This window comes from Mustela nigripes, chromosome 14 (assembly GCF_022355385.1).
Source record: "Mustela nigripes isolate SB6536 chromosome 14, MUSNIG.SB6536, whole genome shotgun sequence".
In the NCBI taxonomy this organism is placed as follows: Eukaryota; Metazoa; Chordata; class Mammalia; order Carnivora; family Mustelidae; genus Mustela; species Mustela nigripes.
Window position 1 is genome coordinate 35,112,833 of NC_081570.1, and position 23,692 is coordinate 35,136,524.

At 38.2% G+C, this 23,692-nt stretch overlaps 1 protein-coding gene and 1 pseudogene across 1 annotated transcript in view; one reads left to right on the plus strand and one right to left on the minus strand.

Annotated features, from left to right (window-relative positions):
- The window catches only part of LOC132001528 (large ribosomal subunit protein eL43-like), a 37,573-nt pseudogene extending 14,214 nt beyond the window's left edge, over positions 1–23,359 (plus strand).
- The window catches only part of ZSWIM5 (zinc finger SWIM-type containing 5), a 218,529-nt gene that overhangs the window by 165,158 nt on the left and 29,679 nt on the right, over positions 1–23,692 (minus strand). The gene's annotated exons all lie outside the window — the stretch shown is intronic.

Here is a 23,692-nt window from a genome sequence, read left to right on the forward strand (position 1 = left end):
TTAAAATATCTATGCTACCTAGAGCAATCTACATATTCAAAGAAATCCCTATGAAAATACCATCAACTTTTTTCACAGAGCTGGAACAAATAATCCTAAAATTTGTATGGAACAAGAAACGACCCCGGACACCCAAAGGAATGTTGAAAAAGAAAACCAAAGCTGGTGGCATTACAATCCTAGACTTCAAGGCTCTCTTACAAAGCTATAATCACCGGGGTGCCTGGGTGGCTCAGTGGGTTAAAGCTATAATCACCAAGACAATATGGTACTATCACAAAAACAGACATATAGATCAATGGAACAGAATAAAGAACCGAGAAATGGACCTCAGCAATTAGGTCAACTAATCTTTGACAAAACAGGAAAGAATAGCCAATGGAAAAAAGAAAGTCTCTTCACAAATAGCGTTGGGTAAATTGGACAGCCACATGCAAAAGAATGAAACTGGACCATTTTCTTATGGCAGGCACAAAAATAGACTCAAAATGGATTAAAGATCTAAATGTGAGACGGGAATCCATCAAAATCCTAGAGGAGAACATAGGCCACAGCAACTTCTTGCTAGACACATCTCCAAAGGCAAACAAAACAAAGGCAAAAATGAACTACTGGGACTTCATCAAGATCAAAAGCTTTTGCACAGCAAAAGAAACAGTCAACAAAAACCAAAAGATAACTGACAGAATGGGAGAAGATATTTGCAAATGACATACCAGATAAAGGCCTAGTATCCAAAATCTATAAAGAACTTACCAAACTCAACACCCAAGGAACAAATAAACCAGAGATGGGCAGAAGACATAAACAGACATTTCTCCAAAGACAAACAAATGGTTAACAGACATATGAAAAAGTGCTCCTCATCTCTCAGCATCAGGGAAATATAAACCAAAACCTCAATGAGAGAGAGAAAAACCGTAAGAGATTTTTTTTTTTTTTTTTTTTAAAGATCGTAAGAGATTCTTAATCTCAGGAAACAAACTGAGGGTTGCTGGAGGAGTGGGGGTTAGGAAGGATGGGGTGGCTGGGTGATGGATACTGGGGAGGGTATGTGCTATGGTGAGTGCTGTGAATTATGTAAGACTCATGAACCACAAACCTGTACCCCTGAAACAAATAATACATTATATGTTAATAAAAAAACCCAAAAAACCATAATGAGGTACCACCTCACATGGTGGTACCTCAGAATAAATAAAATTACCACTCCAGAAATGACTGATATTGGTATGGATACAGAGAAAGGAGAAGCTGCAAGCTAGTGAAGGCACTCTGCAAACAGTATGGAGGGTCCTCAAAGGGTTGAAAATGGAGCTACCCTATGACCCAGCAATTGCACTGCTGAGTATTTACCCCAAAGATACAAATGTAGTGATCCAGAGGACCATGTGCACCCCAATGATTATAGCAGCAACATCCACAATAGCCAAAGTATAGAAAGAGCCCAGATGTCCATCGACAGATAAATGGATACAGAAAATGTGGTATTTATACACACACTGAAATATTATGTAGCCATTAAAAATTGAAATTTTGCCATTTACAACAAGGTGGATGGAACTAGAGGGTGTTATGTTAAACAAAATAAGCCAGTCAGGGAAAGATAATTATCATATGATCTTGCTGATATGTGGAATTTAAGAAACAAAACAGAGTGTCATAAGGGAAGAGAGAAAAAAAATAAAACAAGCCAAAAGCAGAGTGAGAGACAAATCATAAGAGACTCTTAAGCATAGGAAACAAACTGAAAGTTGCTCGGGGGAGAAGGGTGGTGGAATGGGGTAACTGGGTGATGGACATTAAGGAGGGATATGATGTAATGAGCACTGGGTATTATTTAAGACTGATGATCACTGACCTCTACTTCTGAGACCAACAATACCTTATATGTTAATTGAATTTAAATAAAATTTTTTTTGAAAACGGGCTTAATTTGCTTATTGAAAGAGATTTTCAACGGCCTCATAAGAAAATCTAAATCTATGTTGCATATAAGTATACATCTAAAACAAGATTTAGAAATACTTAAAAAAAAAGAAGAAGAAGAAGCAAAGAACTAATGAGGAAATGGAAACAATAAGAAAGCAATTCTGTTATCAAAGCAGAATTAGGCCAAAATTATTAAATATAACAAAGGAAGATATTTTACAATGTTAAAAGCCAAAATTAAAATGAAGACAAAACCCATCCATATAAAGCAAAACACCAAAAGAAAAAAATAAGAAATCGACAGAAACACTAGTAGTAGAATGCTTTAACATACCACTCTTAATAAAAGATAGGTGAAGGAGACCAATAATAAGAATAAAAGGTGAAGCCGACCAACAACAGAATACATATACACTCAAAATGGATGAAAGACCTCAATGTGAGACAGGAATCCATCAAAATCCTTGAGAACACAGGCAGCAACCTCTTCAACCTCAGTCGCAGCAACTTCTTCCTAGAAACATTGCCGAAGGCAAGGGAAGCAAGGGTAAAAATGAACTATTGGGACTTCATCAAGATCAAAAGCTTTTGCACAGCAAAGGAAACAGTCAACAAAACCAAAAGACAACTGACAGAATGGGAGAAGATGTTTGCAAATGACATATCAGATAAAGGGCTAGTATCCAAAAGAACTTACCACACTCAACACCGAAAGAACAAATACTCCAATCCAGAAATGGGCAGAAGACATGAACAGACATTTCTGCAAAGAAGACATCCAGATGGCCAAAAGACACATGAAAAAGTGCTCAACATCACTTGGCCTCAGGGAAATACAAATCAAAACCACAATGAGATACCATCTCACACCAGTCAGAATGGCTAAAATTAACAAGACAGGAAATGACAGATGCTGGCAAGGATGCAGAGAAAGGGGAACCCTCCTACACTGCTGGTGGGAATGCAAGCTGGTGCAGCCACTCTGGAAGACAGCATGGAGGTTCCTCAAAAAGTTGAAAATACAGCTACCTTATGACTCAGCAATCATATGACTGGGTATTTACCCTAAAGATACCAATGTAGTGATCTGAAGAAGCACATGCACCCGAATGTTTATAGCAGCAATGTCCACACTAGCCAAACTAGCCAAAGAACTTAGATGTCCATCAACAGATGAATGGATAAAGAAGATGTGGTACATATATACAATGGAATATGATGAATCCATCAAAAAATGAAATTTACCATTTGCAATGACATAGATGGAACTAGAGGGTATGATGCTAAGTGAAATAAGTCAATCAGAGAAATACGATTATCATATGATCTCACTGATATGAGGAATTGGAGAAACAAGACAGAGCATTATAGGGGAAGGGAAGGAAAAATGAAACAAGACGAAACCAGAGAGGGAGACAAACCATAAGAGACTCTTAATCTCGGGAAACAAACTGAGGGTTGCTGGAGGGAAAGGGGTTGGGAGGGATGGAGTGGCTGGGTGATGGACACTGGGGAGGGTATGTGCTATGGTGAGTGCTGTGAATTGTGTAAGAATGATGAATCACAGACCTGTACCCCTGAAACAAATAATATATGTTAATAGAAAAAAATTTTTAATTAATTAAAAAAAAGAATGCATATAGAGGGGCATCTGGGTGATTCAGTCAGTTAAGCATCTGCCTTTAGCTCTGGTCATGGTCCCAGGGTCTTGGGATTGAGCCCCGTGTCTGGCTCCCTACTCAGCGGCGAGTCTGCTTCTCCTTCTCCCTCTGACTCACACCCTCCTAGGTGCTTGTGCTCTCTCCCACTAGCAAATGAAAAAATAAAAAAATGAAAATCTTAAAAAAAGAAGGAGCATATAGGAAGATCTATCAATGAGAGCCCACAAAGATAGATACAGATATATCAGTATAAATAAAACACTCTTGTAATAGAAATAATACCTTTTTCTCAAGTGCACATAGAATATTCACAAAAACTGATCAGAAAACACCAGTAAATTCCAGAAAGCAGGAGTGTTAAAACAGCATGCTATGATTATAAAGCAACAAAATTAAAGAAACAAAAAGACCCTTTGACCTAAAAATGGAAAAAGTCTTCTATTAAATAACTCTTGAGTGACATGGGAAAGAAATACAAACAGAAATGATGGGATTTCTGAAAAATAACAACAAAAACACTATATAGCAGAATCTATGGCATCCCCTTAAAGCAGTGATCAAAAAAAAAAATTCATAGCATTAAATATCTATACCAATAAAAAGAAAATAATGAAAATTAATTAAATTTCTATATCAAAAATCTAGAAAAAGAACAAAAAGTAAACAGATAATGATGAAAGCAGAAATTAATGAGGAAGAGAACAGAAATTAGTTGATGAAATTAATAAATTAAAATTCTGGCTCTCTGAAAAAAGTCAACAAAATAAGACAATATAAAACTCCCTTTACAACAGCAGCAAAAAGGACTAAATACTCAGAATAAACTTAAGAAATGTTCGAGTCTATATAAAGGAACCCATTAAACAGAGACGCCTGGGTGGCTCAGTTGGTTAAGAGCCTGCCTTCAGCTTAGGTCATGATCCCAGGGTCCTGGGATCGAACCCCACATCAGGCTCCCTGTTCAGTGGGAAGTCTGCTTCTCCCTCTTGGTTAGGATGTTTCAACATCATCAAAATTTTAGTATGCCCTAAATTAGTATGCCCAATCCCACAATTGCCCTAAATTAATGAATACCAATGAACTTTTTTTTTCTGGAGCTAGACAAGTTGTATTAAAATTCATATGGAGGGGCGCCTGGGTGGCTCAGTGGGTTAAAGCCTCTGCCTTTGGCTCAGGTCATGATCCCAGGGTCCTGGGATCGAGCCCCACATTGGGAGGACCAATGTGCTCAGCAGGGAGTCTGCTTCTTCCTCTCTCTGCCTGCCTCTCTGTCTACTTGTGATCTCTGTCAAATAAATAAATAAACATCTTTTTAAAAATTTTTAAAAATTAAAAAAAATTAAAACTGAGAGAAAAAACAAAAACCCTTCTAAAATTTGAAGCAAATGTCCCTCACAAGCCCTTTGAAATACTGAGGAAAAAATGGGAAAAGAGATGAACAGAAAATTTACAAAGAAAGATATAAAAATGTGTTCAATTTTTAAATGATCTTTAAATATATGAAAAGATGTTCAACTCTACTCATTTAAAAAATACAAATTAAAAAAATACTGACTACCATTTCTCACCCATTAGATGAGTGAAAATTTAGAAGTAAGACAACTCATTCTCTTGGTGAGTCCATGTGGAAATAGGCACTCATTAACTGCTGCTATTATTCCGAGTATTTAGTCCTGAGTATTTAGTCAATATAAATGGAAACTGGTATAACCCTTTTGAAGGAAAATTTGGCAATAACTACAAAGCTACATATGCAGTTTTATCCTTTGACCCAGCAATTCTACTAGTAAGAATGTATTCTACAACAATATCTACATAATCATGTGCAAGGTTACGCACTGCAGCAAAAAATACCCAAACATAGGAGGTTGACTGAATAAACCACAGCACTATAATGTGTACATTCCTTAAGGAACTGTGCAGTTATTTTTTTTAAAAATCTCTATTAACTGATAGGGCATGATTTCCAGCATATATTAAGGGGGGGGCAAGCAAATTTCCAAAGAGTACATAAACTATGTTATTTTTTTACTTGTGGCAACATGAATGGACCCAGAAGGTATACGCTAAGTGAAATAAGTCAGGTAAAGAAAAACAACTACCATAGGATTTCGCTTACATGTGGAATCTAAAAAACAAAATAAATAAACAAATCGAAACGGAGTCATAAACACAGAACAATGATAGTTGCCAAACAGGAGTGTGAGGAAGATGAGCAAAATAGGTGAAGGGGATTAAGAGGTACAAACTTCCAGTTATAAAATAAGTAAGTCACAGAGATGAAAATACAACATAAAGATTATAGTCAATATTATTGTAATTACATTGCATGTTGACAGATGGTGACTACCCTTATGGTGAGCACTAAATAATGTACAGAATTGTCCAAATGATATACCATACACCCGAAACTAACATTGTATGTCCACCATATTTCTATAGCAAAAATTTTTTAATGAAAATAAAGCATGCTACTCAGAAAAATAAAATAAAAATCACATAAAAATGTGATAAAGAATTGGGAAATAAAACTACATAAATGTAGCTGCTTATTTTTGATAAAAGAAATAGAGGAAGACCAAACCAGAAACCAGTGAAATTAGGGGCGCCTGGGTGGCTCAGTGGGTTAAAGCCTCTGCCTTCGGCTCAGGTCATGATCCCAGGGTCCTGGGATCAAGCCCCCATCAGGCTCTCTGCTCAGCAGGGAGCCTGCTTCCCCCTCTCTCTCTGCCTGTCTTTCTGCCTATTTGTGATCTCTGTCTGTCAAATAAAAAAATAAAAAATAAAATCTTAAAAAAAAAAGAACAGTGAAATTAACTACAATGGTAGAGAGATATGATGGAAAGTAACAACCCTTGAGCATGTTTGCATAGTTTTGACTACACAAACATGTTCATAATGTTCTACAACCTCAAAAAATAAAATTGAATTGGGGTGCCTGGGTGGCTCAGGAGGTTAAAGCCTCTGCCTTCGGCTCAGGTCAGGATCCCAGGGTCATGGGATTGAGCCTCGAATCAGGTTCTCTGCTCAGCAGGGAGCCTGCTTCCTCCTCTCTCTGCCTGCCTCTCTGCCTACCTGTGATTTCTCTCTCTCTCTCTGTCAAATAAATTTAAAAAATCTTTTAAAAAATAAAATAAAATAAAATTGAATCAACAAAGATGGGGGGGTAGATTCTATAAAATTGAATGCAAACAGGAACAAATGACCCTAACAGTATTTCAAAGGGGTACCGTAAACACATCTCAGAAAGTTCCCTCAGGCCACTTCCTAGTCAATCTCTACCACCCTAACTGCTTCAGTGACAATAACTATACTAATTTTATTTATTATTTATTTATTTGCCATAGGTCAGCCTTGCCCATTCTAGAACTTCATTTGAATGGAACCATACTGTGTATATTCTTCTGGTTAAAATTTCTTTTACTAAGCATAGTGTTTTTGAGATTCATCCATCTTGCTATACAGACCAGACAAGACACTGTTAAATATCACATAATCAGGCTGACTGGTACTACTAAAAGTTTAGGTTCACCAATTTTATTTGGGCTCACAACATTATGTGTCAATAATAGATACCATATGGAATGCTGGGTGGCTCAATCGGTTAATCGTCTGCTTTTGGCTTAGGTCATGATCCCAGGGTCCTGGGATAGAGCCCAGCATCAGACTCCCTGCTCCTCCCATTCCCTCTGCACCACCCCCCACACTTGTGTTCTCTCTTGCTTGCTCTGCTCGCTCTCAAATAAATAAGTAAATAATCTTTTAAAAAAAAAGAAAGAAAGAAAGAATAGATCCCACAGTCTTGAGCTGCCTGGGCAGCTCAGTCAGTTAAGTGCCTAATCTTGATTTTAGCTCAGGTCATGATCTCAGGGTAATGAGATGGAGCCTGATGCAACAGTCTCCACACTGGGAATGGAACCTGGTTAGGATTCTCTCTCTCTCCCTGGGGGCGCATGGGTGGCTCAGGCATTTAAGAAGTTAAGTGTCTGCCTTTAGCTCAGGTCATGATCCCAGGCTCCCTGCTCAGTGGGGAGCCTGCTTCTCCCTTTCACTCTGCCTGCAGCTCCCACTGCTTGTGCTCTCTCTCAAATGAATGAATAAAATCTCTTAAAAAAAAAAAAAAAAAAGATTCTCTCTCTCCCTACCCCCTCCCCAACTGCACATGCATGCTCACACTCTCTCTTTCAAAAAAAGAAAAAAGAAAAGAATAGATACGACACTATAGATCCCTCCATTCCTGGTTACCAGGGAGGATTAATTGTCAAACAAACAAAGACTCTGGGAGCGACACAATATGACACATTTTGCATTTTGGTAGTAGAAAAAAAATGCCTTGTTCTTGGGGGATTCTCATCAAGAGACATTGGTTGTGGGCTCTACAGTGAGAGGATACCTGAACTTACCTGAGTACAACCTCTCTGTTACAACAGGGCCTTATAAAAGAAGAGTTTGTGTTTTATGCCCGAATAGACTAGGAATTAAAAGTGTATAGAAAGGAACACCCTGAGTCAACTGGAAAACTAAGAGAGTAAACTTGTCCATGAAATCATCCTCATTTGAAAGGACTTCACCAAAAGCTGTCCCAAAGAAATTTTGCTGTGTGGGGATAGGCAGCACCAGACTATGGAGGTACCTGACATCTGTACCATCTGTAATAGCCAAATGAGAGTCACAAAGATTCCTCCCTATTTAGAAGTGGAAATCAGTTATACCTTCTGTTTGGAGTGAAAAAACACTTTGATGCTTTCAGACAATACAGAGGAAAGGGAAGTGTCTGTATTTCAGACATTATGGGAAAGGATGCTATTGATCTTTCTATTAAGTACAGTATATAGGGACTTGGGCTGGTCATAATTTAAATTAGGGAAACAAGAGATGAACTGCATTTTCACTTAGAGTTTTGTAAAGCAGACCATACAAATTGCATAATGTAAACCATTTAGTACGAAGTCTGGATATGGCAATGAATAAATAAATGGTAGTCTTTTATTATTTTAGAAGGAGAGAGCTGTCACAAGGCTCACAGTTTAAATTATTCTCTGGAGAGAATAATTACAAGTAAGGAAATGGGTGGGAGATCTGAGTTTGTGGAAAACATCTGCTTTACACATGCTAAGTTTGAGGTAGAAGAAAGGCATTCAAATAGAAATGTTCATTTGCTTAAAAATGCACTTTCTAGGGGCGCCTGGGTGGCTCAGTGGGTTAAGCCTCTGCCTTCAGCTCAGGTCATGATCTCAGGGTCCTGGGATTGAGCCCCACATCTGGCTCTCTGCTCAGCGGGAGCCTGCTTCCTCCTCTCTGCCTGCCTCTGCCTGCTTGTGATCTCTGTCAAATAAATAAATAAAATCTTTTTTTTAAAAAATGCACTTTCTAGGGGCGCCTGAGTGGCTCAGTGGGTTAAAGCCTCTGCCTTCGGCTCAGGTCATGTTCCCAGGGTCCTGGGATCGAGCCCGGCATTGGGCTCTCTGCTCAGCGGAGAGCCTACTTCCTCCTCTCTTTCTGCCTGCCTCTCAGCCTGCTTGTAATCTCTGCCTGTCAAATAAATAAATAAAATCTTTAAAAAAAATGTACTTTCTACCACTTTTGCTAGTTGAAATCTTACCTTCCTCTACCCTGTTTCACCTTCCAGCTTCCTTTCTGCCCCCACACCTTCTTGCAATTATTCTCACTTTCTTCCATCCTGTAGCAATTGACATTTCTATCACTTTTATTACATTGTTTTATATCACAATTATTTTTCCCATATATGTCTTGTCAACCAGATTGTGAGTTTCTCAAGAGCAGAGAGAGATTAAAGCTAAGCAGACTGTCCCATAGGATTTTGCTGACGGTTCGTACTTTAAATCTATCAGCAGCAATCAAGGAAAACACCCAGAGCTCTATGTGCTCTATCTAAAAATCAGTTTAACTTTCATACCACCCAGTTGCCAAAGTGGTTCAGTCCTTAAGTGTCTGCCTTTGGCTCAGGTCATGGGGATTGAGCCCCAAAAAGGGCTCCCTGCTAAGCGGGAAGCCTGCTTCTCCCTCTCCCACTCCCCCTGTTTGTGTTCCCTTTCTGGCTGTCTATCAAATAAGTAAATATAATCTTCAACAACAACAACAGCAGGAAAAAAAAAAAAAAAAACTTCCATACCACCATCTGCAAGAGAAACAGAAGGAACCCAGGATTCTGTGTGATCCTAGCAAGATTCCCCATCCTTCCCTTGCTCAACACTCATATAGCTTCACTAATTGCCTTGAAACTTTCAGGACTAATCTCGTAATATCCTTTATGCCCCACCTGTCCAAGGAGTCTAGAGCTCCTAGGCTATCCCTCAATGCCCAGACTCTAAATCCCTGTTATGTCTCTATGGGCAAAGAGACAAATTCACTATATGCCTCAGCACTACTTATTCATCTTCCTTTCCCCCACTTCATTTTTCTCCATTGCATTTACCACCACTTGACTATTTAATTGTCTGTGTCTCAGCTCTTAAATATAAATTCCACGAGTGCAGAGATTTTTTTATTCCTGTTTTGTTCACTACTGTAACTCCATAACTAAAAAGAGTACCTGGTTCATGGCAAAGCTCAATGGATATCTACAGAATAAATGGATACATATTTTTTAATTATTTCTATTAACATATAATGTATTATTTGTCCCAGGGGTACAGGACTGTGAATCATCAGGCTTACACATTTCACAGCACTCACCATAGCACAATCCCTCCCCAATGTCCATCACCCAGCCACCCTATCCCTACCCCCAACCCCCAGCAACCCTCAGTCTGTTTCATGAGATTAAGAGTCCCTTATGGTTTCTCTCCCTCCCAATCCCATCTTGTTTCATTTTTTCCTTCCCTATCCCCCACAAACCCCCTGCCCTGTCTCTCAAATTCCTCATATCTGAGAGATCATATGATGATTGTCTTTCTCTGATTGACTTACTTCGCTCAGTATAATACCCTCTAGTTCCATCCACAAACTAGAAGATTTGCATTCGTTGCAAATGGCCAGTTTTCATTTCTTTTGATGGCTGCATAGTATTCCATCACACACACACACACACACACACACACACACACACACACATACACACACACACCACATCTTCTTTATCCATTCATCTGTTGATGGACATCTAGGCTCTTTCCATAGTTTGGCTATTGTGGACATTGCTGCTATAAACATTTGGGTGCATGTGCCCCTTCAGATCACTACATTGGTATCTTTAGGGTAAATACCCAGTTGTGCGATTGCTGGGTCATAGGGTAGCTGTATTTTCAACCTTTTGAGGAACCTCCATGCTGTTTTCCAGAGTGGCTGCACTAGCTTGCATTCCCACCAACAGTGTTGAAAGGATCCCCTTTCTCCGCATCCTCGCCAGCATCTGTCATTTCCTGTCTTGTTATTTTTAGCCATTCTGACTGGTATGGGTGGTATCTCGCTGTGGTTTTGATTTGTATTTCCCTGAGCTTAAGTGATGTTGAGCTCTTTTTCATGTCTTTTGGCCATCTGGATGTCTTCTTTGCAGAAATGTCTGTTCATGTCTTCTGCCCATTTCTGGATTGGAGTATTTGTTCTTTGGTGTTGAGTGTGGTAAGTTCTTTATAGCTTTTGGATACTAGCCCTTTATCTGATATGTCATTTGCAAATATCTTCTCCCATTCTGTCAGTTGTCTTTTGGTTTTGTTGACTGTTTCCTTTGCTGTGCAGAAGCTTTTGATCTTGATGAAGTCCCAATAGTTCATTTTTTCCCTTGCTTCCCTTGCCTTTGGTGATGTTCCTAGGAAGAAGTTGCTGCGGCTCAGATTGAAGAGGTTGCTGCCTATGTTCTCCTCAAAGAGTCTGATGGATTCCTATCTCACACTGAGGTCTTTCATCCATGTCGAGTCTATTTTTGTGTGTGGTGTAAGGAAATGGTCCAGTTTCATTTTTCTGCATGTGGCTGTCCAAGATGGATACATATTTTTTTGTTAATATGATATGTGCCTATAATATATCCCTAGCATATATTTGTGAACAAGAAAGGCATGGTCCCTATCCTCATGAAGCCTACAGTCTAGGGGAAAAGATGACATTAAACAAGTATTATTACATACTTTTACATAATTATGAGAAATGCTCTGAAGTACAGGGTATATAATAGGGAGACCTCACCTAGAGAAATGGGAAGAGGGATTCCAAGTTAGATTCTGAGGAATTCTATTTAAGTCAAGACTGAAGAATAGGTAGGAGTTAGGTGAGCAAAGAAGAGCAAAAGAAGATCTGAGACTATTCATAGGTGGCATGAGCTTATGCAGGGAAAACCCTATGGAATCTACACAGAAACTACTGAGAGGTAATAACCAAGGTCAATAAGGTTATAAGATCGGGGCGCCTGGGTGGCTCAGTAGGTTAAGCCGCTGCCTTTGGCTCAGGTCATGATCTCAGGGTCCTGGGATCGAGTCCCGCATTGGGCTCTCTGCTCAGCAGGGAGCCTGCTTCCCTCTCTCTCTCTCTGCCTGCCTCTCCAATTAATTGTGATTTCTCTCTGTCAAATAAATAAATAAAAAATCTTTAAAAAAAAATAAGGTTATAAGATCAACATCCCAAAATTAATTGTACTTACATGCATTTGCAATGAGTAATCCAAAAACTAATTAAAAAAAAAAAATCAAGACACAGAACCTTACCATTACCCTAGAAAATGTTCTCATGCCTCCTACCAGCCAATCCCCTCCATAGGCAACCAGTGTCCTGATTTTATTAAACTACTGATTAGTTTTGCCTGTTACAGAACTTCCTATAATAAAATCAAACAAACATATACTCTTTTAAGTGAGGCTTTTTTTACTCAGCTTAATATTTTTAAGGTGTATTCATGCTTCTGCATGTATCATGTATTTTGTTTTGTTTTCTAAGATTTTATTTATTAGTCACAGAGAGAGGGGGAGAGTGAGAGAGAGAGTACAAACAGGAAGTACAGGGCAGGCAGAGGGAGAAGCAGCCTCCCTACCGATCAAGAGATAGATGCAAAACAGAATCCCAGGACCCTGGGACCATGAACTGAGCAGAAGGCAGACATTTAACCAACTGAGCCACGCAGATGTCCCAGGTGTTTGCTCCTTTGTACCGCTGAGTAGTAGTCCATATATAAATATCAAGTTTATTTAGCCATTCTTCTGTTCATGTACAACTAGGCTGTTTCCATTTGGGGGTTATTATGACTGAAGTTTCTATAAACATCCTTGTACAAGGTTTTTTGTTGATACTGTTGAAATGTGCTTTCATTTATCTTAAGTAAATACATGAGTAGAATTTCTGGATGATCGCATAGATGAATGTGTAGACCTTTTCCCAAAACAGGTATAACATTTTATATTCCCAAAAACAATGTATAAGACTTGGGATTGTTCCACATCCTTGCCAATATTTGGCTTTTTAATTTTAGCCATGCTGACAAGAATTCGGTAACGTCTCACTGTGGTTTTAGCTTACATTTCATTGATGATTAATGATGTTGAGTGTTTTTTAATGTCTTCATTAGTCATTTGGGTTTTTAAAAAAGATTTTATTTATTTTATTTGCAAGAAAGAGTGAGAAAAAGAGAGGAGCACGAGCAGGGGCAGGGGCAGAGGGAAAGGGAGAGAATCTCAAGCAAACTAGGCACTGAACATGGAGCCAACATGATCTCACAAGGCTGAGATCACAGCCTGAGCTGAAACCAAGAGTTGGACACTTAACTCACTGTGCCACCCAGGTAACCCGGTTCATTAGCCATTTGTATATAAACTTTCAGGATGTGTTTATTTACACCTTTTGCCCGTATCATGTTGGGTCTTGTTATTATAGAGCTGCAAAAGTTCTTTATATATCTTAAAACCAATCTTTTGTCAAACATATTTGGCAAATGTTATCTCCCAAGTGACAAGTATTTATTGACCAAACTGCTTACAGTTTTTAACTAATGTGACAGAACTTTGAAATCAAATACGCTTGGGTTTAAATCCTGGCTCTATCTAAAACTAGTTGTTGGAATGTGAATGAGGTATTTAATTTAGGGGGGCATTTTTTCCCATCTATAAAATACCTTTACAGGGTTGTTATGGTGATTTAGACAATGGGCTTTAATGTTGTATCTGGCATATAAAAGGTTTTCAGGGTGCTTGGGTGGCTCAGTCCTTAAGCATCTGCCTTTGGCTTAGGTCATGATTCCAGGGCCCTGGGATCCAGCCCTGCATCGGGCTCTCTACTCAGCAAGGAGACTGCTTCTCCCTCTCCTATTCCCCCTGCTTGCGTTCCCTCTCGTGCTGTGTCTCTCTGACAAATAAATAAATAAATCCTTCAAAAAAATTAAAATCCTTTTCTGATTTAAGTTCTATGATAATATGGCAGTTGCTGCCTTAAAGAGCTGAGTGGCAATTTTTACACTGCAAAACTGTTAAAATTTGAATTTTCACATCAGTAAAAATCATGGTAATAGTGGAAGACATAGAGAATAAGGGCTCCTGCGAAAAGAATAATGTATTTTTCTTTTATTTGAGTTCAGTAACATATTCAAAATAAAACTTAATCTAAAAGTAGTCGAATCAAATGAAATTCATCTGGAAGTGAAACTGTAAAGAAAAAGGTGAAAAATCCAAATTGTGTTGTGCTAACAGTATCTGCTGTACTACATGGAATATTTAAATGACATGGCATTGCAAATACAATTGTACTGACTCCTATCTATGCCAGTTAGTAGTATTTCATCTCTTATAAAAATTCACATAAAAACAGATTTAACCCAGGGGCACCTGGGTGACTTAGTCCATTAAACATTGGACTCTTGGTTTGGGCTCAGGTCACGATCTCAGGTTGTGGGATCAAGCCACACATTGGGCTCGGGTGCTCAGCATGGAGTACGCCGGAAATTATCTCCCTCTCTCTATTTCCCACCTCCCTCTGCTCCTCTCTGCCCTCTCCCACTGTGCGTGTATTCTCTTTCCCCATCTCTCAAATGAATAAAATCTTAAAAAAAAAAAAAAGGTTTAACACAAAAGCATTTTTAGGAATAATTTCAACATGTCAATAATACTCTGAGTTATACTAATAACTTAGTATAAATAAGTTAGTGCATTTATTATTTATTATTATTATTCACTTATTTACTATTTACTTATTTACCTATTTACTTATTTACTAAAAATAAGACTTATTATATAGTGCAGAACTTGCTTTATTGTTTGCCATTCCTATTTTATTTATTGTTATAAAATTTCAGGTTGTGGATCCAAGTTCTGTTCCCATAATTTAATAGTCAAGTTAGTTAACTTTTCAAATATCACTTCCTTCATTTGTAAAATAATAATCATATTATGTAGCTTATATCACTGCTATCATTGCCAGTTTTAAATATAGTAAGTCATCAGTAAATATTAGTTATTACTGTTGTTGCTAAAGTATGCTAATCAAGTTCAGATCTCAGCTTAAATGACACCTTCTGGGGCACCTGAGTGGCTCAGTCAGTTAAGCGGCTGTTTTCAGCTCAGGTCATGATCCCAGGGTCCTGGGATCAAGCCCCACATCGGGCTCTCTGCTCAGCGGTGAGCCTGTTTCTCCCTCTCCCTCTGTCTGCCTCTCTCCCTACTTGTGTTCTGTCCGTCAAATAAATAAGTAAATTCTCAAATAAATAAATGACACTTTCTTGGAGAGATCTAACTCCAAAGCAGACCCCTTATTTAAATTTTCATTTCTAATATGGCAAATATTGATAGTAATGACCCACATGAGCAAATGTTCTGTGGGAGTCCTCAGTAATTTTTAACAGTGTAAAGGGCTCATGAGACCAAAATGTTTGAGACTGATACAATGAATTGTTTAGAAGATGTGTATTCTCATTCAGAGTGTAACACCGCCTGTCAAACTCATTTATATTTCCTTTTTAGCTAGATTTAATTTGAGTAGTAATTAGGAATTGTACACATTCACTTTTCCCTATTGTGCTCATACTTACAGTAAGGCTACAAAAGCTAATTACAATTTCAGGGTTTGGATTTTTTACATTTCGGGGTTTTGTTTTGTTTTTGTTTCATTTTGTTTTTTTACTATGAACTAGGATTGCACAACTCAATGTTGTATGCACTAGTCATCTTGTGCCTATAGGAACCTGTAAGTGACAATTAAATTTTATGGTAATATGATTGCTAATAAATACAGTTTGCTTGTAAGACATAAACCTTTCCAAATGGTAAATCCACAATAGTCCATGAAAGGGAAAATACAGGGAAGCACTGCACTGAAATTCTGACTTTGATTCATCTCTTCTTCTAGCCCTAATGCCACTGCCTTAGGTTAGCCCCTTCTTTTCTCTCACATTTTCTGTTACATTCTGTGCCATTCTGTGTTCATTCATTATAACCCAATCTCCCTCCACACTGAGATGAGAATAATCTATTTCAAAATCAAATCTGGCCATGTCAATTACCCCCTCCCCTTTTTAAAAGATTTTTATTTATTTCTTTGACAGAGGGAGACACAGTGAGAGAGGGAACACTAGGAGAGGGAGAAGTAAGGCTTCCCGCTGAGCAGGGAGCCTAATGCGGGGCTCGATCCCAGGACCCTGAAATCATGACCTAAGCCAAAGGTAGATGCTTAAAGACTAAGCCACCCAGGTGCCCCCCAATTACCCTTTTTATTTTAAAAAGCTAGTATGGCTTCCCAGCTTTCTATAGCAGAACCCATAAATTGTAGGGTTTTCCCCCATACACAGGTGTTTTGAACACAGGAAGATTTCACGCTAAAAACATAGATATCTGGTTTCACTTCAAAAAATTAGAAAATTTAGCAACACTGGGCCCAAATCTGCACATAGCAAAACTCAGCTGGAGCAGGAGAGAGGACACCTAGGTAGGACAGCGCATATATGATCTGAGATTTCCCAGAGTTTACTGGAGTCCTTACCCAGTCCAATTGACTCATTTACCTTAGCTGCTTGGTTCCCCATGAACAACTGAATTTGCACAAACTGCCTTACAGGAGAAGGCCCAAACTGCTTAGAAAGACAGACCCTCGATCATCACAAGTTAAATTTCCACTTTCAACTCTCCTCTCTCTATGCTTTGCCTTCACACACATGCTCATCATTTCTCAAACATGATGTTCTTTTACACATCCTTTTACACTTGCAAGCTGAACATCTAGTTCCTTTTGGTTGGAATGTTCTTCTTACATTCACTTCCCCACCCCACCAGCATCTGAAGAATTTCTCTACATCTCCTTCAAATCCAACCATACAAGTAAGTAGGAAAACATATAAATGAGAGCAGTTAGCACAGAGCCTAGCATATAATAACTTTCAATGTCCTAACAACTGGAAAAAGTTGATATTATAGCCTCATACTAGAGAAAAGAATGTTAATGTTGTCACCTAAAGGAGTTAGTTACTCAAAACCAAGGAACTAGTAAGTGACACAAACAGTTGGAATGTGAGCCCTAATCTTATCACCAGGCTACACTGTCTTCTTTTATTTGACTCTAATGACACAGAACTGCCGATTCTTTCCTCATATATTTTGTGTAACTTTTCTCATCAGGTACCTCCAATTGTTCCCTACCACAACAAATCCAAGACATTCTCTTTTTATATCCCTATTGCCTATCACAGTTCAGCCCACATTACAAGCTTAATATATAGTTTCAACTAATTCAACTCCTATTACTGAATGAATAAATGAATGAGAAAAGTTCTACTGTACTGATAATCCATATTAAATGATAGGAACTGAATACTTTAAGCATTTCCCACAACACAAATCTTTTTTTTTTTAAGATTTTATTTATTTATTTGACAGAGATCACAAGTAGGCAGAAAGGCAGGCAGTGAGAGAGGAGGAAGCAGGCTTCCCGCTGAGCAGAGAGCCTGACGTGGGGCTGGATCCCAGGACCCTAGGATCATGACCTGAGCCAAAGGCAGAGGCTTCACCCACTGAGCCACCCAGGTGCCCCCACAACACAAATCTTAATGCACGGTATGTAGTGAATAAAAAAAACTTAAAACCTGTAATACATATAAGCACTAGAAATTTTTAAATCTTCCTAAAGATAACATTATTCCTCTAAAATGATGAAATACTAAAACTCAGCAATATCTATGTGTATGTGTATGTAAACTATTTATTTCATTTTAAACAAATGATCTAAAACAACACAAAGGTTGTACATACTATTATGAGCCTATTTAGATAAAATTATATGCATATATTTCTGCGCCTGTTTACTGATAAGGCTGTCTGGATAAATGTTCAGATGATTTTTACCTTTTCCTCTGAACTTTGATATATTGTTGTAATTAATTAGTATGTAATTTTTAAAATGAAACCAAGCTGTTTAAACTACTTTGAAAAATAACTCTTTTTGCATCCTCAGCAGTAATGGAATTAATCATAATCCCTCCCACCTCATTCAGAAACACAGTGAATCACATTTGGGAAGTAAATATTGAAGTCCTAAGTAAGAATAGGCAGATACATAAATTAGAAGACAGTTTTAATTTTAGAAATGCATCTTATTGGGGCGCCTGGGTGGCTCAGTGGGTTAAAGCCTCTGCCTTCGGCTCGGGTCATGATCCCAGGGTCCTGGGATCGAGGGATCTCTGCTCAGCAGGGAGCCTGCTTCCTCCTCTCTCTCTCTCTGCCTGCTTCTCTGCCTACTTGTAATCTCTGCCTGTCAAATAAATAAATAAAATCTTAAAGAAAGAAAGAAAGAAAGAAATGCATCTTATACACTCAAACAAAGGACATGAAATAACTTATTAAATTAAAAATGATTGGAGAGGGGTGCCTGGGGGGCTCAGTGGGTTAAGCCTCTGCCTTTGGCTCAGGTCATGATCTCAGGGTCCTGGGATGGAGCCCTGCATTGGGCTCTCTGCTCAGCAAGGAGCCTGCCTCCCCCTCTCTCTCTGCCTGCCTCTCTGCCTACTTGTGATCTCTGTCAAATAAATAAATATTTTTTTTAAAAAGTGATTGGATAGTTGTCTTTCTCCACTTGACTTATTTCGCTAAGCATGATCTCCCTGATATGAGGAAGTGGAGTTGCAACAGGGGGGGTTAAGGGGGTAGGAGAAGAATAAATAAAACAAGATGGGATTGGGAGGGAGACAAACCATAAGTGACTCTTAATCTCACAAAACAAACTGAGGGTTGCGGGGGGGGGGGGGGGGGGGGGGGGGGGGGGGGGGGTTATGGACATTGGGGAGGGTATGTGCTATGGTGAGTGCTGTGAAGTGTGTAAACCTGGTGATTCACAGACCTGTACCCCGGGGGATAAAAATATATTATATGTTTATAAAAAATAAAAAATTATTAAAAAAATGATTGGAGAACTACCAATATTTAGCACAGTATCAAATTTACATTATTTCACATGATTTTTTTTTTTTAAGATTTTATTTATTTATTTGACAGAGAGAAATCACAAGTAGACGGAGAGGCAGGCAGAGAGAGAGAGGGAAGCAGGCTCCCTGCTGAGCAGAGAGCCCGATGCGGGACTCGATCCCAGGACCCTGAGATCATGACCTGAGCCGAAGGCATCGGCTTAACCCACTGAGCCACCCAGGCGCCCCTATTTCACATGATTATTAAAAAGTATTTAATTTAACTTACAACATAGCAATCTGGGTTTTATTTAGAAATCACTCATTTGTCATATCTACTCTAAATGTAATTTTGGGGGGGGAAATAACTTAACAGTGTAGTGTAGAACTAAGAAATTACAACACAAGGATTTATTCAATTAACCGTTATATCATTTACTGAAAAATTCTGCCAATGGAACACAACTACTTCATGTTGGCTTCTAGAATGTCCCATGTTCCTGCATATACATTTTCAATTCCCTATAATCAAGCTTTGTTAAAAAAAATTTTTTTAATAAAATACCAAATACCCTCCTCTGTTGCTTTTTCAACAAGCTTCAGGATTATACCACAGCAGCTAAGACTCAAAAATTAATTTTATGTTTGGGCGCCTGGGTGGCTCAGTCGGTTAAGCATCTGCCTTCAGCTCAGGTCATGATCCCTGGGTCCTGGGATCATGCCCCGCATCGGGATCCCTGCTTAGTGAGGAGTCTGCTCTCCCTCTGCCTCTCCTCCTGGCTTATAAAAATCCCTTTAAAAAAACATTTAATTTTATGTTGAAAAAATTAATGTGTGGTATTTCTTTGTTCTAAGGGTAGAAAGTCAATTGAATTTGAATTGTCTACAATAACATGTATCTCACAAAGATTAACTTAAAACGGATATTGTCTCTCAAACCAAAATCCACTGAGCAGTTTCACAGCCTATCAGAAGTGTGAAAGCCTCTCTGGCTGCAGCTCTGCTGACTGCTACACTTCTTACAGAAATAGTTCAGTCTGTTCTCATATGATGAAAGGATATTTCATATTATTATATTCCATAACCCCAAAAGAATCACAAACGCACAAACGTATAATTAAAAAGATATAAAGCATGATCTAAGGGGCTTTGTGAGAATGAACATTAACCTATACTCTATCTAGAAAAAGCTGAGGGAATACTGCATGGAGCATTACATCCCTGTAACCACTTTTCAGTTATTAAGAGTAATTCAACAAATACACTTCAAAAGTTATTTAACCTACTGGCTAGCAATTATTTTAGCAAAATCTTACACAATTATTTGGAAATCCAATGGCATCTATAACCTTTTTATAAAGGCAAAAGATATTAGAGATTTAAATGGAGCTATTTAAAAAAATAAATAAATGAAGGTATTCAAGTAACAGTTCACCTTTTCCACTCACGTGCTGCTTTAAAGAATCAAAAATTTTACTATACCAGTTTTTCAGCCTAAAGATTCTTCTAAAATCCTCCCAATCCATAATATCCAAAATTCAGAAGGAAACCAAATCATATTGTAAGAATGCTCATAGGTGTGGACTTAGATATAATGATCAAAAAAAAAAAAAAAAGAAAGAAAGAAAGAAAGAAAAGATGATCCATTCAATGACTGAGCCAAAATGTAGCTCAATGGTTGTGACGCTGGATCAACAGGATCCTGTTCAGGTTGTGCTCATATATTTTATTTTGACCATATTTGTTGACAGATATTAATAGTTGTATTTTCCCTCCCCCAAAATTAATCTGTTCAAAAAAAGAAGATAAAATCCAGTTGAAAATAAATAGCATATATGTTGGCTAAAGGGAACAGAATATATCTGAAGAAGTGAGTGCCAAATTAGTACTCCAAATACACTCTTAGAGCAGTGAGCTAAAACCAAAATATATTATTAAAAAATGAAATATTTTACTATTCAGAAAACTGAAAAAAAATGCTAATGTACAGTTCTGCAGCAAATTCACCACATATGATCTTAGAAAATTCACTATTTATATCAGTACAGAACTGTATATTTTAACAACCACCTTCAGGTACATTATCTCCTACAGCTGAACTCTGGGGGAAACTATCCTCCCACAAAAGGAGCTACAAAAACTGGTTTACATTTTTTCTCCCACAATGTGACCTTATAATCTTCCTAGAATCACAGGGTTTGGAGCCATTAGCAAATGAGCCACATATTTAGATTACAACCGCCATCCAAATCATTCTTAAAGTTAGTTTTATAGGGGCGCCTGTTTGACTCAGTTGGTTAAGCACCTGCCTTCGGCTCAGGTCATGATCCTGGGATCAAGCCCCCCCATCAGGCTCCCTGTTCTACAGGAAGCCTGCTTCTCCCTCTCCCACTCACCCTGCTTGTGTTCCCTCTCTCACTGTCTGTCTGTCTCTCTCTCTCTCTGTGTCAAATAAATAAAATCTTTTTTTTTAAAGTTAGTTTTATAAACCACTCTTCAGTAAAACTTCCAAATGTTCTGCCTCTTCTTGTTCTCTGTAAAAACCTACTGCTTTCTAACAAATTCTGTAACACAAGAAAGACTGAGAATATTTAAATTGCTATGGGTAAATCATAAAGCCAAATAAAGATAAAGTGAATAAAATCAATAACATATTCTCCATTTATGAAGTTACCTGTTTGATTGTTCTATCTATACTACAAAGTGAATTATTTCCTTGTATTAAAATTATAAACATCCAATTTAAATGAATACATAATAGGTCTGTGATTATACGAATTTAATATATTGGGCTCAACAGTAGAGTTACGGTTCTAGTACAACACCACCTAGTTTTTTTTTAAAGGTCTGCACATTAAATATGTGATATAATACAAAAGGCAAGATTGTGTGTTATTAAAGGTAATAAAGATTTGCAATGCACTATATAAAATCTATGCCTGAATTTTCTTCTTTATGGACAGCAAAGAAAACAAGTTCAATATATACTGTCTTCATTTGACTGACTTTTTCCCCCTTCGCAATCACTCTTTGGATTTAAACTGGTTGTTTTACTTTTCACTATATATATAATTGAATATAACATAATGATTAAGATCTTAAACCCAGGCATCAGAATGCCTGAATTCTAACCTCAGTTCTACCACTTAACCAGTTATGGGAACTTTCATGAGCTGCTTATGCTGGCATTATATCCTCATCTGTAAAATTGGGATCATACCAGTACATACCTCAGAAGATTGTTTTAAGAGTTAAATTAAGGGGCACCTGGCTGGCACAGTTGGTCAAGCATCTGACTCTTGATTTTGGCTCAAGTCATGATCAAGCACCACCACATGGGCTTTACACACTGGTCCTGGAGCCTACTTAAGATTCTCTCTCTGCCCCCCAACCCCCCATGTGGTCCCTGCATGCATTCTCTCTCTCAAAAAAAAAAAAAAAGTTAAGTTAACGCAAAACATCTTAAAGACCTAGCACAGTGCTAGTACACAGTAAATGTTTACTGTGTATTAGCTATTAATATTCTTGTTATTGCCACTGTTATGCAAAAAAGTGAGATTACATTAAATGCCAATATTCACAAAACTAAAAAATTAGAAGACTGGGGTGCCTGGGTGGCTCAGTCATCTGCCTGACTCTTTATTTTGTCTCAGGTCATAATCTCAGGGTCATGAGATTGAGCCCCGTGTTGGGCTCCATGCTGGGTGTGGAGCCTGCTTAGGATTCTCTCTATCCCCCTCCCTCAGCCCCTCCTTCCGGCTCACACACTCTTGTGCTCTCTCTCTAGAGAGGGAGGGGAAAATAGATACATATGTAAGTTAGAAGACTATAAATTCATACATTCAGGAAAGACACAAAAACTTAAAATTTAGGGACGCCTGGGTGGCTCAGTCAGTTAAGTGCCTGCCTTTGGCTCAGATCATGATCCCAGAGTCCTGAGATCAAGCCCCACATCGTGCTCTCTACTCAGTGGGGAGCCTGCTTCTCCCTCTCCCTCTGTCATTGCCCCTGCTTATGCTTGTATGCTCTCTCTCTGCCAAATAAACAAAATCTTTTAAAAATTTAGATTATAATTTGAATAAGAAATAACCAACTATTACTTAAAATGAATGATAAGTTCATACTGTTGATAATTTAACCTTTAAAATGAACATGAGCTCTCAGACCTAGTTTGCAGCGACACGGCTAAACGCACCAAGAAGGTCGGAATCGTGGGCAAATATGGGACCCATTATGGTGCCTCCCTCAGAAAGATGGTGAAGAAGATTGAGATAAGTCAGCATGTCAAGTACGCTTGCTCCTTCTGTGGCAAAACCAAGATGAAAAGACAAACTGTGGGGATATGGCATTGTGGCTCCTGCATGAAAACCATCACTGGACCTTTAACACCACTTCTGCTGTCACAGTAAAGTCTGCCATCAGAAGACTGAAGGAGTTTAAAAACCAGTAGAAGCGCCACCATTTGAAACATTGCTAGCCTATAATAAATGGGTTAATTTATGTAATAAATAAATAAAAAAAAATAAAAATAAAATGAACATGAAATGAAACTAAAACATTAAAGAGTAATTCTTCTTCAAATAACTTTGGAAATTTGAATTATAAGCTAAGAAACAAAAAAAAATATTCTTTTTTTAAAAATTGAATCAACTATAGTTGACACACAATGTTACATTCATTTCAGGTGTATAACACAGTAATTTGATTAAGTCTATACATCATGCTATGCTTAGCACAAGCATATCTGCCATCTGTCCCCATACAACATTACTGCAATACCTCT